General features: G+C 39.0%; 1 protein-coding gene and 1 long non-coding RNA gene across 5 annotated transcripts in view; one reads left to right on the forward strand and one right to left on the reverse strand.

Moving 5' to 3' along the window:
* The window catches only part of Astn1 (astrotactin 1), a 329685-nt gene that overhangs the window by 61888 nt on the left and 247438 nt on the right, over nucleotides 1-20359 (forward strand). The gene's annotated exons all lie outside the window — the stretch shown is intronic.
* The window catches only part of Gm37679, a 121219-nt gene continuing 110069 nt past the window's right edge, over nucleotides 9210-20359 (reverse strand). Inside the window, exon 4 of the long non-coding RNA XR_003948083.1 lies at nucleotides 9210-17977. This is a non-coding gene — a long non-coding RNA (predicted gene, 37679). The remainder of the gene's footprint in view (nucleotides 17978-20359) is intronic.

The raw sequence follows: 20359 nt of genomic DNA on the forward strand, positions 1-20359 counted from the left end.
TTATAAGGCTGGGAAAGCCCAGCATCATCCCATCCAAATCTGTTTATCTTTAATATGAAGGAGGATGTAGAACTCAAGGTCACCTGCACTTAGTGTCTAAGCCAAGAACCCCCTTACAGACGAACATTCAATTCTATTGTTTTCCCCAAAAGTCCTATTGCTATATAGCTGGGATATAAAGTCCATGGTAGTCTTTCAACAGAATATAGTTAAACTCGGAAAGTCATGCTTGGTAGTTATTGAAATCATTAATGGATGCAAAGATGTTGGTTTGGTAAACATAAGTAGGGAATACTAATTGCCATACATTACACGAGCTCTACCTTACAAACTTCGGCATCATAGCACAAACATGCACAGCCCAATAACACATGGCTTTGCCTTAATAGCATTATGAATAAATTATTAAGACCTTTAATTTTCTGCAGTCATTTTACTATTTTTTTAAATCAACCCTTCCATGGGCCTATAATTAAATGACTATTTAACAACCTTTCACCCAGAAACCTTGGGAAATTAATAAAGGATGGTCACAATTTAGTCTAAAGTATATTTCCTGAGGGCAGGGGTATAGCTCAGTTGGTAGAGTGTTTGTCTAGTAAGGATGGTGCCCTAGGTTTGACCTCTTACCTGGTCTAAAATCTACTATGGTGGTACACACCTGAAATCCCAGCCCCTGAGAGATAGAAGCAAGAGGATCAAAAATTTGAAGGTCATCCTCAAATTTACTTGAGTACAGCCTAGACTACAGAATGGCCTGCTTCTGAAAAAGAGAAAGACAAAGAGACTAAGGGTAGAGGGAAAGGAAGAAAGGAAGGTGAAAGTTCTATTTACTAGGTTCTCCTGTTGGCACTTCAAGGGGATGGGAGGCAAACACTTCATCTGAGGCTGCTTCAATATCTAACAAACTGTGGTTGAGGTCTGTTCTGGGGCTGTCTGTGTTAGAATATCAATGTGTACAGACCAGGTCAGGTGGAACACTGTATCAGCCATTCTAACAGAACCCTAGTGCATGATGGGCCCTGCACAAATGCTTGTCAAATGGTGTCAAACACTCAAAGACATAGTCTCCAAGTGCAAAGCAGCACCAGGGGTTGGATTTCCTATGGAATCAGAACTATTATGCCACATGAGTAACTCAGAAGAGACAAGGGGACCCAGTTTAATGATCAAGGGCTCTCATGTCAGCCAGACCTATATTTTAGTGATGACTTTGTCTCTGGCTGTCTTAGGCAAGTTTCTTTGTCACTTTGACCCCTATTTCTTTAAAAATGATAATATGTGCTTTTCGGGGTCTGGTTTGAGAAGTGGGTGATAAATATGTAAAACGACCTGACTCAGGGTCTGAGAGGCTGTCTTTATTACCCACTTCTGCTTGACACCAGATGGAAGCCATGGAGTGGAGAGTCACAAGATTGTGTGCCAGCAATTAAGTTTGATTTATCTATTGTTTTTCTATATTTGCATAATCATTGGGTATCTTGGTAGCACACTGTCTTCCTTTCTCCGTTCTCTGTTAAATCCAATTTTAGGTCAAAAAAAAAAATCTCTGACTCCTCTGTCACTATACCCTCTCTCTGATGTGGCTCTGGACAATTCTCCTAGCTCTCCACTCTTCAAACTCTGCCAGAGAGATGCTAGATGACAAATGTCTATCCTGTCCTTTTGAGTGCAAAGTCAAGACTTATTGTAGGCTCCCTTTACCCTGACAAATTCACTATGAGTTTTCTTTCCCTACTTAATTCTAGATCCATTCAATTCCCAACAATAACATTATATTACCTGTTTGCCTTCGCATATCATTAGGAGTTAGGGAGTTGTTCTCAGTCCTTTTCTGTTGGGAGCTGTTGCTAGGTGAGGCCAGTAGAGACCAAGGCTTGCTTTGTTCAGGACACATATGGCCATAGGGGCCATTTCCATCAGTAAAGCTGGGATCTTCTTATGAAGTCTGATGGTAGATGGGTATTCGCACCCTTCTGTATTATGGGGAAACTAAGTAACAGAAAGTCAAGTGCTTAATTTTTTAAAGTATTACTTTTATCTAATGTGTATGGGTGTTTTACCTGTTTTTATGTATGTGCACTATATCCATGCCTGTTGTCCTTGAAGGGCAATAAAGGTAATCAGACCCTTACCCCACTAAGGACCAGAGTTATAGTTGGTTGCGAGCCACCAAGTGTGGGTGCTGGGAATTGAACCTGGGTTCTCTGGAAGAATAGCCAGGGTTCTTAAGCACTGAGCCTTCTTTCCAGGTCCTCAAATGCTTTTTTCTTTAGGACATAGCAGCAGCCATTATAGTTTGGGTTCAGCTTTAGAAGAAGCTTGGTCCTATTCGGAATTCTGACCTCCCAAAGCAGCATGTGTGCTTTACACATTTGTTGATGTCGTTTGGGATCACAGGTTGTTTATATCATTTTGTTTTTTCCCTGCCTAAATATTGACCAATTACATAGTATTAATAATGAAGAGTGAGGGCATGAGAGGTGGCTCAGCTCCTTAGATGTCTGATTACGTCTTTTGTCTTTCAAGAGATATGTATGGTACACTTAAATAAATACAAGCAAAACGCCACTGCACATAAGATAAAAATAATAATGAAAAAAATAAAAGCACTTGACTTTCCATCATTCAGTTTCCTCATAATACAAAGGATGATAGTACCTATCTGCCATCAGACTCCATCAAAAGATCCCATTCATGTTTTTACAAAGCTATAGTACTGCTTGCTCTTTCAGAGGATCAGATTTTTGATTCCAGCCCCCCACATGTCTGCTTACAACAATCTGTAACTCCAGTCCAATGGATCTCATGCCCTCTTCTGGCTTCTGTGGACACAACACACATGCAGTGCCAAGACATACATGCCAGTAATAGAATAAAATGGGGAAGGGTGAGTAGGTGGGGAGAAAGAGGGAGGGAGGGAGGAGAGAGGGAGAGAGAGAGAGAGAGAGAGAGAGGGAGAGAGAGAGAGAGAGAGATCAGATATGTTGAAGGTAGACAACTATAGCCTGCTTTTGAAGGTCTTTCATAGCACACTCCTTAGCATATTGGGCTGAGCTGGGAGGGTGAGCTAGTCCATTCCTAACAAATCATATACTTTGACACATATACTGGCTCAGCTGTTGAAAGGATTTGTTGTTGTTTGGGAACAATGCTATTTTGTTTTCTATGGCACTTAGGATCCTCATCTGTACTGGAATGGAACTGAAGTAACGTTGCAAAGATCCTGTTTTGGAGAATAACACTAACCTTAGTAGGAAAGTGTGTGGCAGAGTTAAATATTGCCCCCACCCCCACCCCCACAGACTCAGATCTCAATCCTTCTTCCCTTATTCCATAGAATAACATAACAGTTAACTTATCTTGACTTTGTCTCCTGTTCTGCAAACTCAGGCTAGTAGTATAGACCCTGGAACACTATTGTGAAGATTATATAAATGTTTAACTGTGTATTAACTCTTAAAAGAATTTTTAAAAGTTAATTCCCCTTCCTCTCTACCTTTATTGAACCTGGAGGACAGACTTCTGTGTTTTTTCAACCGACCTTACAAAGGACAAATACCAATTAGTCCATGGCCCCAAATGATGTATTTTCCTGAATGTCTCTGATTGCTCCTTATAATTAGCAGGACCTGTTTCAGGTACTGAACATTGCCAGCAATCAATTTGAAAATGACAGGCATGAACCCACTCATTATCCTAATAGGTCCATTTTTAGTATATAAAAACTGAGACCCGATCTTGCCTTGGGGCACAAAGAAGTGAATGCCTTGGTTCCTGCATAAAAATGTGACATTTAATACGTTGTGTTCTCATTTATGGGCTGGTGACCAGTTTCATAATCAAGGAAGAGAGAAGATCAGGACAGGAGAGGGAAGGCTGCCTGTGGGGGTTATCAGTCTTTACCTTGCTGACAGAAAGGCTTTCCCACAAACTGTTATCACTCCCTGTTGTGTTTCTATAGGAAAAAAATTAGGACTTCACTTTTTTTAAAATGTCATGTGCATACATTCTTATAGACTCACATTGTATAAGCTTGTAGCTCAGTGGCTTTTACTCAAGAACTTAAGTCAAGAAACAAAATTACTGGAACTGATGAGGTTCCTGCTGACCTGAGGTTCATTCCAGAAATGCATATAAAGATCTAACCATGTCTGCAAAGTTATCTCCACAAACATGTTATGAATGCACAGGACAATAAGGTCATTATTAGTATTAGTATTCATATTTGTATTCGTATTAGTATTAAACAAGAGTATCAGTTCCTTCCCCCCAGTCATTCTTAACATTTTTTCCTAGGGACCACTTCCCAGGGTATCCACTACCCACTGACTTAATTTTACCACTCTAGGTAATTTGATTCCTTTACAAGTTTGCATTCAGTGTAAACTTCATGGGTAGTTGGCTTCTTTGACCTATAGTTTTCTTAGGAATGTGTTCATTACTGAGAATAGCTTTGCTTGATCCCTGTGATGGTACATCATTTTATCTACCCTAGCAAGGATGATCATTGTTTCCAATTTGAGGCTGTTTGAACGAGGACTGCTGGGAACCTTTGAATGTCTTCTGACTTAATGTCTAAATACATTTACTTAACTCTATACCAATAAGTGGAGTGTTGGCCTTATGTGGGGACAAAGCTTAGCTTTCACAAACTGCTCCTCCATTCCAGGACTTTGCAATTGTTAAAGGAGAAAGTCCCATTTGTGGTAACACCAAGAAAAGACCTAAGACTGGAATTGGCTCTTTTCTTTAGGCGTGGAGGCTCCTGCCTCACGTGATCCTTTGTGTAGCACTCTAATGGAGTTCCAATATCCACCCAAGTTCCATCCTCATAGTTAGTATTCTTCTGTCAATGCTCCCGAAGGCAAAGCAATATCTACGGATGTGCCAACCTTTCTCTGGATGTCAGAACTTCAGATTGTTCATTTCTGTGGGGGGAAAAAAGATCCTCTGTTTAAAATTGGCCAGCAGGGTATCAGGATGGCATTGGAAGAATTCTGCTTGTACATCGTTTCTAAGCTATCTTTATCCTGCTTGTTCTGTTCTCAAAATGTACTACTAGGAGCTGTCACTTGTCTTAACTGTTTCTAATGAATGATATTTAGTTGCCTAAGGCTTATTTTAAATGAAGTACATGGACTAATTTTTTTTTTATGTAGAGTAAGAGGGTGAAAGAAATGGGTGCTCTGCCTTAACAAAGCACCACAGAATGCCAGTGAACTGACCTCATTTTTTCCGTTTCCAGTACAGTGAAATTTCATTATCGTCATCATCTGCTTTAACTAACTTTTATTATCTATCCATAAAGCACTGAAGGAGTCCATACCACAGTGCAGTGTGGTGGAACCTGTGTTAGAATTAGAATTAGGTGCTTGGGAACAAGTCCTGCCTGCCAATTAATTACTAAAGATGTGTATTAGTCAGGGTTCTCTAGAGAAACAGAACTGATAGAATGAGTGTGTGTGTGTGTGTGTGTGTGTGTGTGTGTAATATATAAATAATCTATGTGGATAGCTTACAGGTTGTGGTCCAATTAGGCCCACACTGTCTGTCTACCAATGTAAGTTCCAAGAATCCAGTAGTTGTTCAGTCTACTAGGCTAGATGTCTCAGCTGCCTGTCTCAGTATATACCAGATGTCTCAGTATATACCAGAATTTCCAAGAAGTAAGCTCTAATGCCAGTGAAGAAATGGACCAGCCAGTGAGCATTGGAGCAAGCTTCCTTCTTCTATGTCATACACACACACACACACACACACACACACACACACACACACAGGCTTCCAGCAAAAGATCCAGATTATAACTGGATCTTCCCAATTTGAATGACTTAATGAAGAAAATAATCTCTCACTGCTGTACCCAGCTGTTGTTTTGTTAAAACAAAATCCCAATCGTTTGATTTTACCAATGAAGACTCAGGAGCCAGATGCTACAAGCTCAGAGAGGAAGAGAAAGCATCTAGCTGACCTTCTTCTTCAGCCTACATCTCAGATGGAAAAAAGAAGCCAGTTCTCCTTTTCCACACTGTCTTAAAGACCCTTCAAACTGAATGCCCCTTCTTTCTACTTCCTATGCATCTCTCTATCTGTCCTCCTGACTTCTTTCTCTCTCTGTTTTTTTTTCTTATTTACACTCTGTCAACTGATTTCTTGCTCCACCTCTTGACCTATGGTTGACTTTATTTAATCTTGTTTACAATAAACAGAAAGCTCTTGGATTAATAGTGTGTGCTAGGGCTGAGCCACACCACAACTAGAAACAGTTTTTCCAGTACACAGTCTCACATTGTGATGAAATATGCTGCAGCACTCTTATATAAAAGTGTATGTCATAGCCGAGTCACACCACAGCTGGAGACAGGTTTATCCAGTATACAGTCCTGGAGTTCACAGTATGATCAGATATACTGAAACACCCAGCCACTTGGGTTTTAGCTAAGTCCAGATGTAGTCAAGTGTACAACCAAGAATAGCCATTACACTCTGTGTTCTTGGGAAGATCAGTACAGTTTTGTTCAGTGACCATAACTTTGCAAAAGAGAGGTTAGGTTTTTCCTTTGATGTGAAAAATCTTGTTTTAAGTTTAAGCACTTTGGAGGTGTCAACTAAGATTCATGTGATCAAATTTTCCCTGTTATCTGAAGATGTGATTTCCCCCTTACAGCTTCCATGACCTTCCTAATGAACAAACAAGAATGTGCCTCTGAAATGAATGAAGGTACATGACAAAATGACAAAATGGCTCCTGCATCCCTTGAGATTGGCTTTGCTCTATTTATGAAAGGTACAGTGGAGGATTTGTAAGGAAAATCAGCCAGGCAAAATGATTGACATTTCCTTACCTCACATACATTCTTAGTTTTTATTGTTAATATTAATGGTTACTCATTCAGAAAAATGTGTTAAGCAAAATCTATGTGTCCGGCATCTACGTTAAGAAATAAGTTAGTAGAAATCCTCAGAGTGAATGAAATCCTGTGGTTGACCCCGTTGTTTAAAAGATACAGCTGAACCAATATTACATATGATTTTCCTTTTACAGTCAACGAAAAAGGAAAATATTTTGTGTTCACTGTAGAAAATTTCAGACTTGATTTTGTTAACAACCTGTAAAGGTCATAAAATATAAAATAGAATTTTAAAGAAAGACTGTATGCTGATTTATTCTTTTCCTGCCTGTTTTCCCAGGAATATAATTATACTAGAAAAACCCTGGTAAGAAAGTTGTATTCAGAGGAAAAAGAGTACATAAAATCAGCTTTCATTTTCTTCAACATAATGCTTCTTATTTAATTTTTACTTAAAGAAGCACCTGAGAGTATATCAGATGTGTTGAGAATTGATGTTGCTTAATGAGAATGTATAGTCTTCCACAGTAAGATGTATGATCCACAGAGAAAGGGGGTTTTTATGAAAGGGCAGTTGGTCTTTCAGAGAGAGAAGAGTCCTGAGTTGAAGTAACTGCTAACAGTGGTTTTGATTTGTTGCCTAAAGTGCACTTACAGGCTCATTACATATTCATAGAAGTGATCTGAGTTCCTTTCTGACCTCTAAGAACCTAAATCAGACTGGGTCACTTAAAGGATCAGGGATGGGTAGAGAGCCAGTTAGCAAGGGGTCACAGGAAGCATATTCTTACATTTACTTCCTTCAAGATCTATCCACGGACTGCATTCCCTGGTCCTGGACCCGGAGGATGAAGGGGTAGACCTGAATTCATTATGGGAGATTATAGGCAATGATTTGATCTTAAATTACCCTTCTACCTTGCTTGTCTGTCCCTCTCCACTTCTTCTCTAGATCCTGGTCTGTCTCTTACTTCCTTCTTTTGCCCAGCCCCACGTTCCTTCTCTTTAAGAACTGTCTCACACATCCTGCCCAGTTTTGAAAAGCCACAGATACTGTGGATAAAAACTACATGACTGACCGCAGGGACTACCTACACATCCCAGAGACGTAAATGTTCATAAATAAGAAGAGCTGACACACAGTCTTTGATAAGCTATGTCAGGCTCTGTGTCATTTAATTTAATCTCCATATCAAACCGTTAGCATAGGTATATCTACTGCTATGATGATGTGTTTCTGCTCACAGCCTACTGTCATTAAATATATGGGACTTTCCCTTACCAACAGTAGTGCTTCATCTCTCCAGGCACAAACTGGATGTCCAACAAGACAATTCAATTTTGACATGAACTACCAGAAGTTTAGCTTCCAAACTCAAAGCACCCTAAACTCTCCCTACTCTGCAGGCCAATCTCAATCTTACCACCGTAAGACTGGCCATCTCTAGAGTCTAGAGTAAAGGATCTCCCACAACTCATTGTGAAGGTTCAATAACTTGCCAGAATTTCTCATAAAACTCAGAAAATGCTTCATTTACACGTCTCATTTTATTATAAAGGATACAATACAACAAAATGGACAAGACAAAGAGACAAGGTGCAAGGTAGGACATAGAGAAGGGTAAGCAAAGCTTCTATGCCCTTTCCAATTGCTCCTCTCTGCCAGTGTTCACCAACCCTGGTTTCTGAATTCTGTCCTGGGTATTCACATGGAGGCTCTATTACATAGATGTGAATGACTAAATCATGGCCCATCGCTGATTGACCCTATTGTCTCCATCTCTTATCTTACACGACCGTTGAAAAAGGACTGAAAGTTCCCACCCTTCAAACACCTGTTTAGTTCCTCCTGCTCATTCCGAAGCTTCTGACGGTTCCACGAATAACTACTTAGCAAAGCCAAGTTATGTTTGAAAGAAGAAAATTATGTATAATAATAATAATAATAATAATAATAATAATAAAAACAACAACTTTTGTTTCTTTCACACCCCCTAATCAGTCAGAAAAAGTACGTTAGGATCTCTGTGCCAGGAACCAGGAACAAAGGACAAAGATGCACTTTGTTTTGTGTCACAGTTTAACTGTACTGTTAGATGATGACACTGATATTTGGGTTCGTTGAATGAGTTGTGTAGAGACATGTAGCTGCTAGATAAGGACACTGGGATCTAAATTAGGTCAGAGTGTGTATAGGAGCTGGACTTGTCAGGTTGAACCAGTTTAGAGAAAAGGCATTTGAACTTGAAGAAAAAAGTATGAGACCATTCTTAAAAATGCACAGCATCTTCTTAGCAGATGTAACAATGGATGAAATGATATACCCTGAATAGAACTCATGGGAGCTGTATCAAGTTGGGGAACGAATTGAAGAGATGATTTGATTGGTTGATGGGAACTGGCTTTCTGCCTTAGTCCATTTGGGATGCTGCAACAAAATGCTATGTCCTAGATGGCTTATACACAACATAGATTTAGAAATTCCAGAATTAGCACATCTGTAGATTTGGTGTTTGCTGAGGGCCCATTTCCTGGCTCATCAATGGCTCACACTATGCTGATTTAAGACTTCTTGCTGTACACTCACATGGTGAAAGTATCTTTTGCTATTTTGTGGGTTCTTCTTTCTTCCACCCTTCTTCACCCTTTCAAGTCCCTAAAACTAGATTGGACAAGAGAAAAGATGGAAAGAAAGGGGGTGACTTTCTACTGATTAGAGGCATCAAGTTCCTTGGGGTAAGTTTGAGCTTTATTGTCAGGATATATATATTGTTTCTTCTTTGCACACAACTACTTAACAAATCATGACACCAACAACCAATCAGCAGCTAAAATTGACCTCATCTCTCCAGGCCCTAGCATTTATATACCCTCTGAAAAGTCCCTAGAATTCCAAGCATCACACAATTGCAGAAACTATCTGCAGCTGGCAAAATCACACCCCTGCAAAAGCATGAAGCAAATCATCGCTGTTCTAGACAATCTGAAGCAGTCCCATATCCCACACCTGGGATAAAAAGGAATATTTCTGTGCTTTTTAAAGAAACCAAAATTCCAAAATTGTCACTGCAGGAAAAGGAGAAAGCCCGTGTTCTGTGCTAACCTCATTCTTGTGTTCCTACCCTTCTAACTAAAGGCTCCAGTTCCAAGTCCTTGATATCATCATGGTTGCGTGTTTGTGTATGAACTTAGGACCCATGAGCATTTTAGTCCTAGCATTTAAGTCCTGTAGTGGACTTGAAGTGTTGAAATAGGCTTTAGGTTTCTGGGATGCACTTATTTAAATGGTTTCCAATTTTTCTTTCAAACCTTACACTCAACGAGAGTTTCATAAAAATCTGATAGGCTTTTGTTGTGGACTGACCTTCAAGAGAAAACAAGGAATTAAAGCCTAGAGCTGTGTTCTTCTTCCATAAGGCTGTTTTTTCACTATTTATGATCCCTTGTGATTCTATACGAACTTCAAGACATAGCAGTACTATAATCTTCCCCTGTTCTGCACCTTATTTCTGCAAAAGAATAAAAAATTATTTTGAGACTTTGAAAAAGATTGAGTCTACCACTTGGGGTAGTGTAGTCATTTTAGCAATGATAAATCATTTGCTGTATGTTCCTAGGTTTTATCCTCCATGTTGTCTTCAAATATAGCAAAGCTGTAGTAACCAAAACAGTATGGTACAAGAAGATAGAAGTATAGATCAATAGAATAGAATGGAAAGCCCAGATATAAACTCATATTATCTGGTCAAATTTTTTTCAACACAGATGCCAAAAAGTCATCAACTTTGGCATATACAAACGGCATTAGAAAAAATGAGTATCTATTTATAAGTAGATCCTTATCCCATAGACAAAACAAACTGAAGGTAAAGTAAAGATTAAATAGTAAGGACTGGAAAATAAAACCCCAAAGTGGGAGGGGACACACAAGGACACCATACTTAAGACAGGTTCCTAGATATGACATCTGTAGCATCAATTAAACTGCTCATGAACATCAAAAAAAAAATCAACAGTGTGAAGTTTATGAAATTGGAATGCTTATTTGTAAACTACTAACTTCACAAGGGGCTACTGTAAAATTATTTAAGGAGATACTCATATATGATATGTAAAAGGTGTGTGTGTGTGTGTGTGTGTGTGTGTGTGTGTGTGTGTGTGTAATGGATTTCCCCATGTAATCCAAACTGGCCTTGAACTTTAGTTATGGGAAGTTAGAGACAGGGAAGTCCTGGGGCTAGCTGGCTGGCCAGTCTATCAGAATTGATGAATATTAGGTAAGGTACTCTGTCTCAAAAATAAGTGTGAAGAACAATTTTAAAAGACAATCAACACTGATTTCCAGACTCCACAGACTCCTGCACATACTTAAATGTTATATCTCTATATACTTAAACTAATACAAAGTGGAAAGATACCCACACCTTCATTTGTGACCTCCACATGCGTGCATACTAAGACACATGGCTAGAGAAACAGGCACACGCACATACATACATATACACACATGAAAATATGATCCAGCCATTCTATTTCTGGATTTTTATTTATTATTTTTTAACATTTACTAATTTCTTATATCGGGAGTGTGCACATATGGAAGTCAAAGGACCACTTCTGGGATCTCTTCTCTTCCTCTGCCATGTGCGTTCTGGACATCCAAGCTCCTTTACCTGCTGCGCCATATTGCTGACACTAATTTCTGAATATGTATTTTAAAAATGTAAATAGTGCCCTGAAAAAACTGTCTGACTCTTGTTTTTTGTGTAATGGCAAATTCAAGTAAGTGTTTGCTGAATGGCAAATGGACAGAGAAGATGCAGTAGATGCTTGCAAGGTAATATTTAGTCACATGTCATAACATCTAGGAGACTTGGGGAGACTGATAAAAGAATCAAGTCAATCACAGAAGGCAAATAGTCCCTCAGTCTACTTACATAACGCACCAAAGGAGTCAGGTCACAGGGGATAAAAGCAGAATAGTAGTTAGACAAGGCTAGAATGCTAGTTAGCCAAGGATATGGGGAAGGCAAATGGAAATTTTTGTTCAGTGAATGCTAAGTCATTGTCATGCAACATGAAAAAATTCTAGAGAGAAATCTGTACAGCAATTGTGGATACAGTTAAGAATACTCTACAATGAGAAAAGATGTTAAGAGGGTAGAGTACATGCTATGTAGAGTTTTCTTGTTGTTACAACTTAAAAAAATATATCCACCAGGCATGATGGTTCACACTCTGAGAAGGAGGCAGAAAGATCATGAGTGACCTCAGATTTTCTTTGGCTATATCAGAAGACCTGTGTAAAAACCAGTCAACCAACCAAACAAACAACAAGAATGAAGCCAAACAAACAAACAAATAAACAAACCATAAACAAAACAAGCAAACCCCAAATATGCAGTACTGAGAATGTGAGAGGGTCAGACAGGCAGTCCATGAATATGTAAATTTGGCCTGGGCAAGTCCAGGGCTAGCAGCTGGAGAAAGAGCAATTGGATTATATTTGGGAATCTTTCAGCTACACAAGCATCTTCTTTTTCTTTAAGATTGCCCTATGTACATGTTCGTGCATTATGTCTTTCTAAGAGGCATCATGACACGGTGATTAAAGTCATACAGCTTGGTATCAAATAGATCTGGTTCTAAGTCCTGGCTCCAATGATTATGAATTGATAATTTTTTCTAGCTTCTCTGAGCTTTGATGGTCTCATTTTTGCAGTAAAGAAAAATATCCACCTCAACTGAAAAGATTAAATGGGATAACCTGTGTAGCAATCTTGGATGATAATGGAGATGGCTATTATTTATACACATGAAAGCAGCGCTAGTACTTGAGGCCAAAATGATTATCTATGTTACAAGAGTTGCTTGTAATTTCAGTCAAGGGCATTTCCATAAGACAGGCTAGCTTGAGTGTCGATGTCAGTGTCAGTATTTGTGTGTAGATCTACTCTGCAAAGAGAAACCCCAGACTTCAACTAAATGTAGAAATATGCCATTTTCAGGTACGTGCATGTGTGTGTGTGTGTGTGTGTGTGTGTGTGTGTGTGTGTGTGTGTGTGTACAGGTACATGTATGTGAATGTGTATGTCTCTCCCCAGTAATTTAAATGTCATTTGTTTTATACAAATACGAAAATACTGGGTTTATGAAAAAAGACTGAATATCTCCTTGTCTTTTCTGGCCTGTATTTCATCTTCAGATGAATACTCCTATCTGATGCCATTTTGAAACTCTTCCATGCTCTTTTCAGAAGTAGAAGGCCCTTGGTTATGCCTGTCATAAGGGTGTGCACAGAGGTTTTCCTTTGCCCCATCATCGCTTTCTGGGTTGCCTCTTTGGCAAAGGGCAGCAACAATCAGGACACTAGCTTTTGAAACAGTGCTTCTTTTCCTCCTGGTCTACTAAATGAAAACAGTGTAATTGCTTGTGAAATTTACAGTTCATATAAGCTGGTAACAAAGGTTTTGTGGAAATAAACCATCAGGTGAAGTTCTTCCTGTGACAGGAATGGCATTGTTTTTGATAATTCTACAGTGATGGATGTCACATGAAGTCTCTTGGCCCCTAGGATTACAACAAATGAGAGGGCCTTTATCAAGGCATTTGGCAAAGTCTTCCATACTAGTGTCCCAGGCAGATACAATGAGAGAGGAAAGCAGAGAGAGCAGATCTAGATAAGTAGTGTCTTAGGGTTTTACTTCCGTGAGCAGACACCATGACCAAGGCAACTCTCATAAAGACAACATTTAATTGAGCCTGGCTTACAGGTTCAGAGGTTCAGCCCATTATAATCAAGGCACGAACATTGCAGCATCCAGGCCAGCATGATACAGCAGGATCTGAGAGTTCTACATCTTCATTTGAAGGCTGCTAGGAGAATACTCACTTCCAGGCAGCTAGGACTAGGATATTAAAGCCCACACATCCACAGTGACACACCTATTCTAACAAGACCACACCTCCTAACAGTGCTACTCCCTGGCCCATGCAATACAAACCATCACAAATAGATTTATATGGGATTGAAATTTGATTCTACTTATATTTGTCGTTATTCAGGCAACCAGTCTGTCAGTGAACACATATTTATTCAGAGCTTAACTGTATGTCAGACCTTATTTACTAAAAATGTACTAGTAACCAAAGAAATTGTGACCCCTGTCTTCATGAGCTTCATGATCCTGTGTCACACAGGGCTCTTTACTCAGTCCTGTTTTATTCAAAATTGCTATGACTGGATTCTGTAACACAATTTATAAAACTGCAGCAATAATGACAGTGTGCTATTAGCATGAGCACAGACATATACAAATGGAATAGAATTAGAAGTCTAGAAATAAATCCTTATATTTATAGACAGTTCATTTTTGACAGAAGTGCCAACGCAATTCAGTAGAGGAAGAATAGTCTTTTCAACAACCGGTTCTGGGACAACTACAAAACTGTCTATCACATGCAAACCTTATGTTAGACCCTTGCTTTGCATTATGCATAAAAAATAAACTTTAGTGAATCAAATACCTATAGGTAGAAGCTAAAATTATAAAACTATTAGAAGAAAAATGTAGGTAGGATTTTCATGATCTTGGATTTGGCAATGCATCCTGACCATGCCATCAAAAATATAAACAAAGGCAATAAAGAAAAACCATGGGGCACATTTTGTGCTGACCAACTCTTCCCAGGCATGAAGCCTGCCCTGGGTTGTGGTTGACAGATCCATTGTCACTCCACTGAAGAAAACCAGTTTTCCTTCTCTGAGCGTAATAGTAGTGGGAACTGAGAGGAAGATAGAATGACCAGGATATAGTATGAAAAAAAATGTAAAAATTGGAACAACAACAAAAAACATAAGCAATAGGAATCATATAGTCAAGTTTACATTTCAACATTTGAGACATGTGCTTCACCAGGAAGTAAAATAAAACCCATGGAATAGTAGACAATATTTGTGAATCTTGTATCTGACCAAGGACTGATGATATAAACAAAGCATTCTTGTGATTTAATCACAAAACCAAATAATTCAATTAAAATGTGGGCAAAGATTTCGGTAGCCATGTCTCAGTGGCAGATAGGCCAATAGTCAATGAGCACAGAGAAAGATACTGCAGGGTTAGTCATGAGACAATGAAAACCTGAACCCCACCTCCCAGTCACCAGGGCCACTTCAATAAGAAACACAACCACTGCTTCTGTGGAAATGATCCAAATCAAAGCCCTCACATATTGGTAAAGGAAAAACTGACTTGGAGAGCAGACTGTCATTTTCAAAAACTTAAACAGAAGTCTGCTATGATCAGTCATTCACTTCAGAACTAAAGAACTAAAACCATTTGTTCACATGAAAATAATATGTATATGTATGTGTTTATATCCAGAGCTATATATAATGCTCATTTTACATGTAGCTGCATTATTCTTCATGTAAGAAATGGGCACAATTAAGGCATCCATCAACAGTCAAAGGTTATTTATAGAGTATGCCATTATTTTATCAAAAACCAAGTTCTAATACATGTTATATAATGGCTGTACTTTTTAAAAGTATTACACTACAAGAAAAGGAAACCAAGAGGTGACATGTCAGTAATTTTATTTATGCGACCTGTCTATGTACATAAAAGGCAAATGTATACAGACAGAAAGTGGGATAATAGTTGCCTGAGGATGGGTAGGGGGAATTAGACTGTTAATGGGATAAAGAAGAGGAAAATGTGGCCTGAAAGTAAGAGATTTGTACTGTCTATAGAGAAACCAAAGCATTGTTCTCAAAATAGAAAGAAGTGATGGCTACACAGTGTTGTTTATCATCCAGTTGATTATACATACATCTTATAAGAGGCAATTTATAGCATGTGATATGTCAATAAAAAGCATATGTATCAGAACCATAGGTGGCATGAAACTGGCACAGGCAATGTTTGCATTGGATTCAAAGATGGCAGTCAGCGTGCAGAAGAGACTTGACAGATTGGCAAGATGGGTTAAATCTGACAGCATGAAATGTAGTCAGAATAAACATAGACTCCCCAAACTGCATTCAAGAAAAACAACTAATAACTACTGTACAAAAATTGTTCCCAGCTTTAGCTCCCAGGGAGCCTGGAGTGAGTCAAGTGACTATCACAGTCTAAAAGGTTAATGGAATTTTTGCAGCATTAATGAATGTATAGTTATTCCAATAAGGAATTAACAATAATTTTTTTGAGAGTTGGGTGATACTTGGACTTCTGGGGTCAGTTCTGGTTACTGTGTTGAGAAGCATCTAGATCACTGGGTGAACCTAGTTCAAATGCATCCTATATTTAGTTTTTTTCAAGGTCTATATTTTTTCCTATCTGGAGGCACTTTTCCAGGGCACAGCCTTCTTCTTGTCCACTAGTCCTGTTATTCCTGTATTACCTCATGAGAGGAGAACCAACTCACCCATGTGCTTCCCACTTTTGCTGCTTATAAATATTTAGTTTATCTCCCCCAACCCCACTCTCTCGAGAAAGTAAAAATTGATAAATAAATTGTTGAGGAGCTCCGAAATGTGCAAAGGGACAAAGAACAATTGAATGTATTGGTTGCATCTGCTCAGAAATTTCTCTGGGAGTCATGAGAGCTAACCTCAAATATTTGAAGGTTTCCCGAAGCTGTGAGAAGGGATGACAAATACTAGGGATCTGTGCATCAAGACCTCAGAGAAGGAGGTTCTGTGAGTCAATGCAGAGAGACTTTCTGCTGGGCTCTCTGTGGCCCATGGTCTCCTGCCCAGGATAGACACAGATGGGATTTATTAGCATGTCGTTCATGACCTGTTCTAAGGAATTAACCCAAGGTGGATATAACATATCTTTGTATGATATTTCTAGTTTGGGGATTTAATCACACTAAGTATCCCAAGCAATTCTGACAGCTCAGTTATTCATTAGCTGCAACTCCTCTAACAGAAGCTGAGCACATCATCATATCCCATAGACCTTGCCTTTTAGGATACTTGCTTCCTAAATATGATACTGAGAATATCAATACCTTAGTGGTATTTTATGAATTAATAATTGATGAGACAATGAAATAGTAACTATATATGATATACTATATATTCAATTAATGTTAGTGATCATTTAGAGATGAAAGAATGTGTAAGTGGATACAGTACATATCTAGAGACGATTACCAAGATTTTACTATATATGTCAATGATTGTTGAGTTGTCATCTTATTTGTTGTCTTAGAACACTATCATATGATGATTTGGGGATCAGAGTCTAGAGCCATCCTGAGCTACATGAACAGATCTTGTCTATAAATAAATAAACACCTTTGAATTGTTTGGTTTCTTACAATAAGCATGTTACAATTTTAGGCAAAGTATATAAAATAGCTATTCACAGAATCATTTGTCAATAAAGTATAAGGCTTTTTTTTTCCAAAAAAATTAAAGTGGTTTCTCTCTGCTGGCTGATATTACAAAGCCACAAATCTATCCCTTGTTAATATCCTGCCTTCTTACTGGCATTGACAAGGATACTGGCTACATTCAGATGTGTTCAAGCCCCTCTGTATTCTTGATTTATTGATCTGCTCCCGAAGATGAAGAGAAGTGCCTCTGTTTTCACTTTTGTGGGATCAAGACCAAGAGAAAGCTTGCCTGGGCACTAGAGATATGGCTTAGTTGGTAGAGTGCTTGCCAAACATGACCCTGGGCTCAAACCGCAACACCTCACAATATAGGTTGTTATGATAGCTCACAATCCCAGTGGGAGTTGGGAGTGTCAGAAGTTCAAGGTCATCATGGCTATGTAGTGAGCCTGTGGCAAACCTGAATTATGTCAAACAGAGCAGGCAGGATGGGAGTATGTTTGATATTTAGAGGTGAATATTATTTGACTCTGGCAGCAGAAGTTGGCCTTGCTTTTCTTATCAGTGGCAGAAGCAGCAGGTCAACAGCTCCACATGGACTGGCAAGTAGAACGTCTTCTATTCTCTTCAGATGCTTAAGCAGATTTCCAATCCAATCCTGTCACATCCGAGAGGTTCAGATGGCTTGTCACAATCTTAGCCGTTAGGCGTATACTAAACTGAAACTCAGAGGCACGTGCGGTCCATTTCTCATTGCTCTTCCCTGGCTAGAAGATGGGAAAAGATTAGGTGATAATAATACCTTACAGGCACACAACTTCATTAATCCAGAACTCTTGCCAAACACTCTCCAAACCACAGGACCCAGAGTCCCACTCTGCTGGTGCTGAAATGTAGCTATCACCTGAAGGAAGCACCCTCAGAGACACTGGGCTGGTAGTCTGTGAGGTGAAAATGATGGCTGCTTCTAACAGCAGCCAGCAGAGACTTTTTTTTTAAGGGAAAAGTAATTACCAGAGTAGGAGCTGGCCTCACAAGTGGGGATTAACACTCCCCAGTTCCCATAAACACCTTAGGCTTCCCGAATGCTTTCAGCAAGAGTTTGAGTTTTATGCTTCAATCCAAAAGTTGGCTCAGTGTGAAGCATGGTTGAGGACTTGCAAGACTACAGGGACATTGATTCAGTGCAACAAGAGGGAAGGATTTACTAGTATTTCTTGTATACCTAGGCAGCCTGAGGGCAGAGGTAGGGATTAGAGGAGATTCACAAAGTCTGAAGGTTGTAAAAGAGGCTGTGGTCACCTCTGAATAATAAATAATGTCCTGAGTGTTGCTGAATGGGCAGAATTCAACATATGGCTTGCAGAGTGCATTGCTGAGGCTAGCTAGCTATTCATAGTCAGCATCTCAGGTACGGACACTGGCTTCAGGTCCCAAGAGCGCTGCTGAAAGATGAGTTCCTCCTGTAGTTGTGTCTGCTGAGCAACTGGCTAGGGAGTGTGAGAATGGAGGATTTTTGTTTCAGTGTGGTAGCACAGGGAGGATAATGTCTATGTAAATCACTTCTCCATCCTGAGTTCTTCATGAACAATGGTACTAGACTAAGTAAAGGTCTTTACATATTATATTAGTCAAAATTATGCATCATATTTTCACCACTCTGGCCAAATATGTAATAAGAAGCAATTTATGGAGGAAGGGTTTATGTTGGGTTGGAGGCTCATGATGGAGAGAGGGTAGTGGGAGGGGCTGATCACACAGCATCACAGTTAAGGAACAGAGAAAGGTGAGTGCTAGTGCTTCCCAGACCCTCTCTCCTTTCTCTGCTTGTTTACTCTGGACTACAGCCTTATGAGATGGTGCCACCAACACTTAGGGTGAGTCTTCCAAGTTAAGTTAAACCTCTCTGGAAATTCCTTTACAGACATTCCCAATGTGTCTCTCAGGTAAAAATCCAGTGAAATTGATAAGGAGGAATAAGGGTTACACAAGTATGTTCTCCAGGGGCCAAAGGATTCACTAATTTCCTTCACTTGCCATAAGAAATAGGAGAGGGTGGAGAATTATGGGACTTAGGTACCAATATCCCTGTTGGAATCAACATAACTATTATCTTCTCTTAATCAACATAGTAAGCATCTCTAAGGTTTCTTTTGAAGATTTTTTTTCCCGTAAAAAATTTTTTTTAAAAAGTTGAGGGTAGATGCATTTTCTTTAGTTCCTTTCAACTATACCATCTTATATTTATGTAATAGCTCTGGCAGCTTGACAGGTAGAACACAAGGAGCATGCATATTAGTTATCATAAAGGCAGCTAACAATCTGTATTCTCTAAGTAATGCTTGTATGATTTTTATTAAAACATTTGTCCTTCTAAAACAACATAAAATATCTCAATAAAAATTTTAAAAGAAAACAAAATCATTCAGAATTCCACTTTTTAATGGCGTGCAGCATCAGCTATGTAGTCTGTCCTTCTCTATCCACGTGGTTTTATTGTCCATAGTAAACTGAACTCATATTTTGCATATTTAAAGGTTTAAAAATGGTTTTGATTTTGTCAGCTGAGTGGTCTATTCGTCTAACTCCAGTATTCAGGCCAGCATGTAAGATACAGTGAGACCCTGTCTGGATACAAAAAGATGACTTAGCTCTGCATTGTGTGTGCTTTGCCATGTCATTAATTATTCTTTGAAATTATGATGGCAAATAGCATATACTATTCCACTCTATGCCCACAGAATCACTTATCAGTCTGTTCTGTGAATCAAAATGAATTCCAACATTTGCTCATTCAACCTTAAGAATATTCTTAGAATAATTCATTTCCATACTATATGTGTGTTTGTTTAGAGTTTAATTATTAGTATTATTGTTGGATTAATTTGCTTGTTGATTATTAGTGTTATTGCTGTCCCCCCTTTAAAACTTTGGTTTACTATTAAGTCTAATTGATAAAATAAGAAAGATAAAAATTAGAGATGGGATTTGATTTGATGGATCCAAAGCTACAGGGATAGTGCCAAAAAAGGAGAAAGAAAGAGGAAGAGGGGGAGGAGGGAGAAAGAGAGAGAGAGAGAGAGAGAGAGAGAGAGAGAGAGAGAGAGAGAGAGAGAGAGAGAAAGAGAGAGAAGCAAGAGAGTTCTTAT

Source organism: Mus musculus, chromosome 1 (assembly GCF_000001635.26).
Source record: "Mus musculus strain C57BL/6J chromosome 1, GRCm38.p6 C57BL/6J".
Lineage (NCBI taxonomy): Eukaryota > Metazoa > Chordata > Mammalia > Rodentia > Muridae > Mus > Mus musculus.